The sequence below is a fragment of the Aethalodelphis obliquidens genome, unplaced genomic scaffold, assembly GCF_003676395.1.
Source record: "Aethalodelphis obliquidens isolate GAN/ISIS:26980383/991018 unplaced genomic scaffold, ASM367639v1 scaffold65, whole genome shotgun sequence".
Taxonomy (NCBI): Eukaryota; Metazoa; Chordata; class Mammalia; order Artiodactyla; family Delphinidae; genus Aethalodelphis; species Aethalodelphis obliquidens.
The window spans coordinates 1,505,074-1,516,457 of NW_020838009.1; the positions used below are offsets into that span (position 1 = coordinate 1,505,074).

The 11,384-nt window shown below is 49.3% G+C and overlaps 1 protein-coding gene across 1 annotated transcript in view; it reads left to right on the forward strand.

Moving 5' to 3' along the window:
* ADARB2 (adenosine deaminase RNA specific B2 (inactive)) overlaps window positions 1–11,384 on the forward strand; it is a 364,323-nt gene that overhangs the window by 246,851 nt on the left and 106,088 nt on the right. The gene's annotated exons all lie outside the window — the stretch shown is intronic.

Below are 11,384 nucleotides of genomic sequence, written 5' to 3' on the forward strand. Positions count from 1 at the left end.
CGGTGGACATGGGAGGCGGACAGGGCTGCGAAGCAGGACGTGGAAAAGCGGTGACAATGCCACAGGTGCCGAGCGTGGTGCTTCCCCAATGGCGTCCGTCCACCAGGATCCTGGGAAACAACGCCTGCCCGGCTGCCACGCAGAGGGCGAGGTCTGGCCTCCCCCAATCCCCCCTGAAAGCTGAGGCCACATCCCTCCTGCTCCCACGGGCTCGGCACAATTTTCACTGCAACTCGTGGAAAAGTAGAAAACTGAGGTCCGGGCCCAGCCGGGTGCTGCCTCACCTGACACCATGCAGCCCTGTAAGCCTGACTGTCAGCGTTGGTGACACTCCGTGGTGACACTCGGAGCCTGGCAGGGCCTGGGGTCCCAGCAAAGAGTAACGTGGATTCTCCCGTCAGCAGGAACTGACAGAGTTAGTGCCTGACAAGGCATTCTTGGAACTCTCCAACTTTTCAGGTCTTCTCAGAGCCCAAAATGGAGACACTTGCAGTTGAAGAAGCAACAATTCCAACCTCCACCCACTCCTGTGTTTAAGTGTCAGCCCCACCCGACCAGACTCAGCCCAGCACGCCCACCCCCAGCACCGCTGCCCCAAACAGTTCCTCTCTAGCACAGGGCCTGACTCCGAAAACACAAAAGCACGTCCTCAGGCAAATTAAACACATCCACGTGCCACATCTTATTACCAAACCATGTGGAATGCAAATAAGAGTGTTAAAAATGAGCCTCGCAGTGATGGGGGTGACTCGTGTTGTATCCTGGGCACCGGCCGCTGGGAAGCTGCGTAACACCGGGTGCGTCTCCTCCAACACACGCGCACAGAGCCCGCAATAACTCAAGGTATTTTATCACTGTATGTCCGCAGGCCAGGCATCAGATGGGAAAAACACTCTTGAAACAAAATTAAATAGTTTTAGATCTAATTTTACCAGGCTGAACTGGGTTGCAAATTGATTTTCGTGGAATCTAATAGAGAACACACACGTTGCCTCTTATAGAAAATCCACCTACCACGCCGCTTTCTACTCCACTGCTTGCTAGAAGTAATAAGAAACTAATATTTCACAAGGCAGTGTGTCTCGTTCTGTAAACGGCCTCTGGCTCTGAGGGAGCCGGGAGCGGCCTGTTGGGGAGCCCAGCGCAGCAGCCGCCCCGTCCGGCACCCGGAGTGCCCAGCCAGCCTGTGCTCACCGGCCTCACCTCGTCCTCGTCCGGCACACACTCGCTTTTCTGTTCATTTTCTCCTCTTCCTCTTCCTCACACCTGCCTCCAAACACAGGCAGCGTTGGGCTGTGACACAGAATGGGCATCGTCATATCATTGGACGACCTCTGCCCCCTCCTGGAGGGCTCCCTGACCTCTGCTCCCTGGGCAGGCCCCTGCCTAGTTCTCTCTCTGTTAAAGCATCCCTTATAGTCCTGGTCACAGGACATAGGGACTCTTCTCTGCTTGGTCACTTCCCCAGTTTCCTCAACAGCAACTCTTAAGACTGGAGCACCTCCAAAACGATATCACAAAACCCCTGAGCAGGTGAATACTGACATTTATTTACAAGGCAGTCTTAGGGCACAATTATCCACACCGCACCACCATGACTCCTGCAGGCTGCCTGCAGCCCCTCCTGATGCCTGAGAATTCGTTAGCAACGTAACCAGGAGGCTGAGAGGCGGGGTCCCGAGCCACAGACGTGGACGACCCTGCCAACCGACAAGAGTTCACTCAGAAAGGAGGGAAAGGCTGCACTGTGGTGAAATCCAGGAGCAAAGGAAAAGGACCCTGTTGACCAAAATTCTGTTCAGTCCCATCTGACTAGTGCCCACGCATCCCATGAAATGGTCCTGTCTGCAGATCGCAGGATCTTATCATGAAAACAGAAGGGAATCCTCCCCCGCATGAATTCCACATTCTAGTCGGGAGTGGTGGGAAGTCAAGCAAGTGTGACACATAGTGTCGAAGATGCTGATAAAGGCTGTACAGAAAATACAGCAGGAAGAGGGAGTTCTAGGCTGTTCTAGGCTATTCTGGAACATTCTAGATCCTGGGGTGTAGTAAGTGCTCCATCAATCTTTGCTGAATAAACAGGTGATGGAATCAACGACCAGCTGTTTCCTCCCTGGGTTCAAGTAGCCAGACTGACGGGGGACAGTACTTGATGTGAAGGACATAGAGGCACAGGGGCAGGCGTGGTCGGGGGCCGGGAGGGAGGGGTCTTCTCAGCACTCTGTAGGACTGATGTCTGTCAATACGTGTGACCCCATTACGTGGGGTAATGGGGAACATCATGGATCATTACACACGTCAGAACGGTGGAGGGCTGCTGGGGTCAGCTCCGGAAGGGTGATTAGCAGCCCTCACTTGTCCTGAGACGGTCTGCATGAAGAGACCAGTCCATTAGGGAGCTTCAAATTAATAAACATCATTTCATACATTAGCCAAGAGGTCCATTCTAAAGAGAAATAATTAAACTTGCAAATTCAGATACTAGCAGTTTGACCTGCTCTCTAAACAATTATTTATGTGATCAGTTGTTCTATTTTTGGTTATTGAAGTATCTAATTCTTGTAAGAGATAAGAAATTAGCCACATTCAAACTGCCCTGAAGAAGAAAACAGTGTTGACAACCAGTCTAAACAAAGCCCGCGGAGGACAGGGCGACCTGCAGGGAGGTTCTGTCATGTCTTGTTTCTAGTTTCCAAATGAGCTCAACTCAGTACTTAAGTAATTAAAGTAATATTAGAAAATAAAAGAAAAATAATCCTGGATCCGGTGGCCTTTGGGAATGTAAGAGGCGACAGCATCCGCTCAAGGCCTAGAAAGCTGCAGAGAATGATGGTGTCCTGTGATGCGCTGGATGGTGTTAAGGGGCAGAGAAACCTTTTTATAAAATGGAAATAGAAGGAAAGCTATAAAATAGAGGGACTTGTGGTTAGCATGTCTCCAAAGAGAGGAGGGCGGGGAGGCCAGAGGATGCCAGCAGAGGAAGCACCAGACGTGTGAAGAGCCAGCAACATGGAAGGAGGACTTTGGGGACGTGAATCGCAGAGCCTGTGCAGGACTCGCCCCTCGCGCAGAGGGTTGTACCTGTCACCGTATCTGCAGGTCACTGACAACAGTTCTCGGAGGACTTGCATGGGTCTTTAGGGTCAAATTCTCACCTCCTGAGAATTTCCTGCTTCAAGCTGGTTCTTTAACTCAATTCCTGACCCGAATCACAGGACCATCCCTCGAGGCCTCACGGGTCCTCAGAGCTGGTGAGCAGTGGAGGCTCCCCATTTCAGCCCCAAACTCCCTGCAGTTCAACCTCCCACTGGAGCCCTTGGTCACCTGCTCTCTCTGACCAGGTGACCAGGAGCACCCTCCGCCCCTACCAGGGACCCCTCTGTGGACACACGACTCACTGTGTCACAGACGAACACAGGAAACCGCAAGACAACAGGTTTTTCCTCTCGCCTTGGACGTTGGAGCTGACATCAACACCACCCTCCACCAACCGTGAGCGCCAGCAGCCCTGGAACCAGAGGAGACCGTCCCAGACCGTCCCAGAGGGGGCTTCCCACGGCAGACACCTGTGTGAGTGACGTGAAGCGAGAACACATCTGTTTTCCTAATTGGAGAAACACATTTCAATCTGGGCAAAAACTTTGCCCAGAAAAGTCTACAGGACAGGTGCTACCAACCAGGGTGCTGCAGGCCGGGCACTCGGCACCTGGACAGACAAGGGACGTTTGCTGAAGGAGTGGCTGGTGGGCCTCGACCACACTGGCCAGAAGGAGGATCAGGAAGATGTCCTGGAAGCAACTCCGGCTTTCCCGTCAGGTCTCGGAGCCTGGAAAGGCCTTGGACAGCGTCGCGCGGAGCTCAGCTTCCCACCTCCCTGGCCATCCGCCACCCGTCCCCAGGTTGGCCTCTCCCCGCGTGATGGAGAAGGTGGCGCACAGCGTGTCTGGCCGCAGGGACGTCGGGTCTGACACCGCGCACTGTCCAGCAGGACCACTGTCCTCAGTGTGAGGGGCAGAACCCGAAGTAGCCCTTGCACCCTGAGGTTCGTGGGGGACCCGAAAGGAATCTAGAGAGATGTCTACACCGGCGTGTGCACCACTCCCTATAGAGCATCAGAGGAGAGCGCAGGGCTTCCCAAAGGCCCTGAGCGCCCTGGCAAAGTGTGAACACACACCTTTAGATGCAGATTTTCTGCTGTTTAAATGCACTTTCTGACAGAGCCCTGTCCCGTCAGTCACATGTCAGCCATCCGTGTCTTTGCCTGCTGTTCACGTAGAATGAACTGGTGTGAGCTGGTTTGTTTTAGGCTCCCATCCCCGCTTCCCAAAATAATCCAGGTGTAGCTGGGATGTCTGCGTGGTCCTCAAGGCTGCTCGCAGCACCGGGACCGTGGCCTGGGCAGAGTCCTCCGGGAGGTGGCCCACGCTGGCCTGGGGAGGTCTTAGCCCATGACTTTGAGGGGTAGCTTCCCAGGAGGAGAACAATGTGCCCGAGAAATTAAACCACGAGGAAATGGTGGATTCCATAAGAGACGTCTTATTGCTCCAACAACTCCTTGAGAGCCATGCTTCTAATTCCCGTGCACTGGAGGTCCTATTTTATAAGCATATTTATTAGCCGTCCTCCCAGCGGCAGGAGCTACTGCAACTCTCACTTAGGGGATCCCTTCCCATGAAATTTGGGAGCTTTGAAGAGGAATTCAGGCGTTGGATATTCCTGACTTCCTTTGAGTCTGTAATGGATGAAAAAGTCTCCTCCTCTTCAACCCCCATCCCAGCCCTGCACGAAGGGTCTCCCGGGTAAGCCCAGAGACCCCAGCCTCACACCCAGGCCAGGGTGTCGGCTGCAGAGTCCTCACCGGCTCATTTGGAAGTTTCAGCCCCTTGGAGCATAAACATGGACGGTTATTGTGCTTTTTTCTGCTTTTCTTCTTTTAACCTCCTCTGTCCCCTCCTCCTCTTTGTCCCTCAGTGAGTCTCAAGCAGGCCCGTCACTTTCTAGTTATTTCCAATCTGTGAAACTCAGCCCAGACGGAAGTTGGCCATCTCATAACCGAGTCTGAGCCCATCCAGGGAGATGGAAGGGGAAACACCTCTGTTTAATTGGCCAAAGTCGAGGTGTGTCCACCGGATATTTTGACTGGCCCCCGTGTCCCCTCAGCAACAGTTTCCAGATGTCGGGTCTCCCGGGGGCAAGTGCGGGGTGATGCTGGGGACCGTGTCTGGGCCTCAGACCCATCTTGGATGAGAGTTTTCTCTCCCCCTCCTTCTTCTTCCCTCCCTCCCTTTCTCTCTCTCCCTCTCCCCCACTCTCCCCTCTCCCACCATCCCTCCCACTCACCCCTCACAATCCAGAAGGTTTATGTTTGCTGCCCTCCAGCCCCCTGGGGCCCCCTGTTCAGAATCAAGACTCCAGGCCCATGGTGGTGAGTATGCACCCAGACAGAGCTGCAAAGGTAGCCCCTCTGCCAGCCTGGCCTTCCCCTCCCCTGACTTGGGTCATCCCAGACTCACCTTTCAGTGGAAGTACGCTTAGCTCTGGAGCCAGGCCTCCTGTGCGCAGTAAGGGGTGGGCGGTATTATTAGCTATCGGGTCACCTCCTGCAAGATGCCCGACCCCCAACCGACCTCCCAGGTGCCCCTGGACAGGCCAAGTCCCTGAGCACCCTTCCTTCCTAGCATTAGAGTGTGAAATTATTGGTTAGGGGTACAACTAATTTGCATTCGATGAAGATTTGTTGAGTGAATATATTAGTGTGCTCGGGCTGCCATGACAAAGGACCACAGACACAGGTTTAAACAACAGACATTTATTTCTCATAGTTCTGGAGGCTGGCAGTCTGAGATCCAGGTGTGGGCAGGGCTGGTTCCTCTGAGGCCTCTCCCCTGGGTGTGGACGCCGCCTTCTCCCCGTGTCCTCATGTGGTGGTCCCTCCACGAGTGTCTGGGTCCTCACCTCTTCTTTGAAGTCACATGGGATTACGATCTACCCTGAAGACATCATTTAATCTTAATCGCCTCTTTAAAGACCCCATCTCCAAATGCAGTCACATTCTGAGGTCCTGGGGGTCAGGACTTAACGTGAATTTTGGGGGAGGACACAGTTCAGCCCATACAAAGAACGAGGAACAGACACAGGCTGGCTGCCTGTTTCAAGACCAAAAGCATGAGTTTTATGCACCTGGGAGTTTCCAGAAGAGCCTCACTCCTTGTGAGAAGCAGACCCTCTTGTGTTACAGAACTCGGGGCAGACCCAGAGTCTTTCTTCGCCTGAATCCCCTTGTTCATAGATGGCAGCTTGAAAATGGCCTCTTAAAATACACATTCCTGAAAATCTGCGAGAAAATATCTTTGCCTTTCCTCCAAAACATTATTCCTTTCTCCTACCTGCATGGAGGTTAATTATTTTCTTACTTCCCGAGGTCACCCACCTGTTCAGGCTGATTTGCGTTTGTGTTTGGATAGAAGCGGCATCCGTTCAAGACATACCTGTGTTGGGGGAGAAGATACAGTCAGGGAGGAAAGTGGGTCAAGTCTGAGGGGGGCCATCTGTCAGAGTGCGTTTTGGCAAAAGGAAAACATAAGAAGGGAACGTGTAAAGGAGGCTGTGGTTTGTAGCCCAAAGGTACTGACCGCGCTCGGCGGCTTCCAACTGTCACCTTCTTTCTGTTTCGCAGCTGAGCTGGGCTGGACGGGGCAGCGCCTGGCCCACAGACGCAGAGGACACAAGCACAAAAGCTCACTCCAAACGGTTGAAATAGGGCAGAACCCAAGTGCGTGATTGATCTAATTTTTAAAAAATAACCTATGAACTATTTAGTGCTTTGCAGTAGAAGATCAAATCCCTAGGTATTTTAGCAATTACGGTTTTTATTAAAATTTCCAGCAAACATGTTATTTCCCATGGACGGATTTTCTAGGTAACTGACATGGGCTCGTGCCACAAGACATTTTTTAAATTTTCATCTTACTTGGTAAAAACTGTTTCATAAATTGTTGATAAACACAACAGTCTGTGAAAGCAAACACGGCTTTCACAAAAGCAGGCTCCAAAACGTCGACATTTTCCGGCTCCTCGTGGGTAAACTGAGTCTCCGCAGCTGCGGGGCGTGTGGCGGGGCCTGATGCTTGCAACCTTCCGTGGCCCGCATCCCGCTCACGTGGGTTCTTGCTCCCTCTGTTTCCATATGTACGGCTGTCTGGACGTGAGTCCGAGGACCGCTCCAAAGAGCCTTATCTTTGAGAGTCTTCTTAAAGCCTTTTAAATACATTGGAGCTTCCAAATCTATAAAGTAAGCAAAAAAGAAAAAAGATAAACCCACGTCCCGATAAGGGGGCCTGACTGCACCTACAGTTTACCTTTAGTCCCAGCCGTTCAAGAGTGTGTGTTGATATCTCTCTATGGTTTTAGTTTGCATTTCCTTAATGTGTACCACTGTTGAGTGCTTGGAGATGTGTTTATTGGCTATGTGAATATTTTCCTTTGTCAAGTTTCTGTTCAAGTATTTTGCCCATATTTTTAATTTGAATTTGTTGTCCTTTCTTATTACGTTATAAGAGTTCTTCTTTTATTCTGGATAAAAATCAGTTGTCCTGATTGTAAATATATTATCCCAATCTGTGGCTTGCTTTTAGTTTGCTTAACAGTGTATTTCATTGAGCTGAAATTTTTAATTTTGATCAAAATTATATTTTCTTTTATGATTGGTGCTTTCTATGTCTAAGAAATCTGCCAACACGGAGACCATGAAAGTAATCTCCTATATTTTCTTCTAGGAGTTTCATAGTATTAGATTTTATGATCCATTTAGTGAACATTTTCATTATGATACAAGATAGAGCTCAGAATTCACTTTTTTCCAAGATGGTGTACAGGTTTTCAGCACTGTTTGTTAAAAAGACTTTCTTTCACCTCAGTGTATGACTTTGAGATCTTTGTTGAAAATCGGTTGATCACACAGGTGTGATTCCATTTCTGAACCCCCCATATTGTTCCATTCTTCTATCTTTATATCATTACCAAATTGTGTTTGTTCTTCATTATCAATATTGTCAACCAATGGGATCACCTCCATTTCCAGGAAACGGCTTCTGCCCCTGAAAATGCTTCTCCATGTGCTCCAGAAATATATGAAATCACATCAACTTGGGCCAGAGCCACTTATTTTGCAGTGAGCAATGAGGTTTATAACACAAATGCCCTGGATCATTCCAAGTAATTCATTAAAAACACTGTTAATATGATGGATGGTGACCAGAACTTCCCTAGAAACAACCCCTGATTGGAGGCCACCCCAGGTGCTCTCCTCACAGGGGCCAGTCCAGGTCAGTGCACCTCACTCAGGCCAACATCCAGCTGGTTCACAGGGTCCCTGGGCCCGAGCTGAGAGCCACAGACACAGCTGTGCGGCAGGGAGCACCCAGCCCTTCCAGCCGCTTTCCCTGCAGGAAGACCCTCTCCTTCTTCTGACTCTCCAGTGAGAGGCTGGGAGTCCTGTTAACCAGCTGCTTTCAGCGGACCCAAACCAGAGCTGCGAGAAAGAAAAGCAGGGCCTCTATTTTCCATCTTTAAGTAACCGGCATGAAACCAGGTTTTCAAAGGTGACCGTGAGGAACACAAAGACCAGAACCAGTTGGCTACTGGGGCTCTGCTCACCTGGAGCCAGTAGAAGTAGATATGAAACTGACAGGCACATGTCAAGGAAACAACTACCGAAAAAGTCATCGACAGCAAATAATTTATTTTAGAATTTTTCTAAATAGAAAATGTAATTCCTCACCCTTTTTCCTAATGACCTTCTAAAGACTCGGTCTGGGGGAATTCCCTGGCGGTCCAGTGGTTAGGACTCTGCACTTTCGCTGCCAAGGGTGCAGGTTTGATCCCTGGTCGGGGAACGAAGATCCCGCAAGCCGTGCGCTACGGCCAAAAATTTATAAATAAATAAATAAAGACTCGGTCTGGTCCTTTCTTAAGAACAATTGTTTCTCAGTCAGAGGGTATGTACCTTCAGGGTTAAACATTTCTCTTTCATGAAGTATCGTGGCAGGAGATGGTAGCTGGAGCTTCAGGTGGGCTGACTCAGCAGCTTTGGTGCTTCCTGCCTGGTTTGTCTGCTGGGTTTAAGCCGGCCCGTGAAATCCAAAATCCACCGAGGAGTGGATGGGGCAAGAAGGGATAGGGTTCACAGAAAAACCACAGGATGTCCAGTCAAATTTGAATTCTTTTTTATTTTTTAAATTATAGTAAAACATGCATAACATAAAATGTACCATCTTCACCTTTTTAAGCATGTAGTTCAGTGACATCAAGTACATTTGTATTGTTGTGTAACCATCACCACATCTGTGTCCAGAGCTTTCTTATTTCCTCAAACTGAAACTCTGTCTTCACTAGACAGCTCTCCCCCTCTCCACCCCACAGCCCCTGGGAACCACCATCCTCCTTTCTGTGTCTATAATTTCTACTTCTCATCTACGTGGGTCATACAGCATTTGTCTTTTTGTGCCGGCTTATTGAGTTTAGTATAATGTCTTCAAGGTTCATCCGTGTTGTAGCCTGTGTCAGAATTCCCTTCTGGGAATTTTTAAGGACAAATAATATTCCCTTGTGTGTACAGACCACATTCTTTATCCATCCATCCATCCTTCCATCCGTGGACACTTGGGTTGCTTCCACATTTGGCTATTGAGAATCATGCTGCTGTGAATGTGGGTGTACAAAGAACTCTTTGAGTCTCTACTTTCAGTTCTTTTTGGGTCTATACCCAGAGCAGAGTTGCGGGTTTCACAGTGGTTGAACCATTTTACATTCCCACCAATAGTGCACAAGGGTTCCAATTTCCCCACATTCTCACCAACACTTGTTACTTTCTAGGTTTTTTTTGATAGCAGCCATCCTAATGTGTGTGAGATGGTGTCTCACTATAGTTTTGATTTGCATTTCCCTAATGATGAATGACGTTGAATATCTTTTCATGTGCTAATGGCCATTTGTATATCTTCGTTGTAGAAATGCTTATTCAAGTCCTTTGCCTTAAATTTGAATTTCAGATGAACAATGAATAATTTTTTTAGTGTATGTATGTCCCACATGATATTAGAGATGTATAGACACAAAAAAGTATCTGTTGTGTATTCAAAACTCAATCTTAACCAGGTGTCTTGAATTTTTATTTGACAAATCTGGCCACCCTAGAAATCGAGAACTCTGATGGATGGAAAACAATGTTTAAGTATTTCACAGTTTGGCTAAGGTGAGCTCTGAATTGTTTTAGTGTGTTTTTGTGGGTGTCTGGCTGGTAGCCCTGCTTTATTAGAAGATTGTAATTTCATTTTGAGATGCTCGAGACTAAATCATTTGAGCTTCACACTCTTTCTGGGACATTATTGGGCTCCCTTAATGAAATTATAACTCAAGCAAGAGATTTCATTCTCGTGTAGTAAATTAGCTCGGCCATGAGGGTTTGGGGAACTGGGCCTTCCCTGGTCTTATTCTTCGTGTTCGGCAGAGTGAAGAGGTAGCAGGCCTTCTGTATTTGAGTTATTTATTGTTCTCCGAGTGAACATTGTATTGTTGCTCGTCCCTAACGGAAACAACAGCTGTTAACAGGCTCCTGAATGAATTTCAATGTGAACTCCCCTGGCCCCTGGAAAGCTCAGCTAAAGAGAAAACAGGCTCAGAATTGAAAGAAAAAGAGTAAGTTTCAGGCCTGAGTCTGGACACCTGGAGGCTGACTGCATAATAAGCGGCCAGTTGACGTTTCCAGGAGAGATCACACTTAGATGAGCCCCAAACCGGAGCTCCTTTCCTACGACAGAAGCAGACAAAGGCAGCATGATGCACGGAGCATGTTAAAGTGTCCCTGACGAGGGACCCTGGACAACCCGGCCAAGGGCAGGGCAAGGGCAACCCCATGGCGACCCTGTGACACACTGGATGAGCAACAGGGATTCTGCCTTCTGCGGTTTTCTAAACATAGTCAAGGTTCACATGGAAAGTCACAAAGCTGCGGCCTCGAGGGGACAGAGCCGTGAGGGGCAGGGGTCTGAGCACAGCGGCTCTGGGGGTGTCGGGGCTGAGTTCTCCTGTGGACTCACTTCTGGTTGGGGTTAAGGTTAGGCTTAGGGATTAGGGATTAGGGTTGGGTTAGGGGTTTGGGTTAGGGCTTAGGGTTAGGGTTGGGTTAGGGGTTTGGGTTAGGGTTAGGGTTGGGTTAGGGGTTTGGGTTAGGGTTAGGGCTAGGGGTTAGGGGTTAGGGTTAGGGTTGGGTTAGGGGTTTGGGTTAGGGTTAGAGTTAGGGGTTAGGGGTTAGGGTTAGGGTTGGGTTAGGGTTAGGGGTTAGGGGTTAGGGTTAGGGGTTAGGGTTAGGGGTTAGGGTTAGG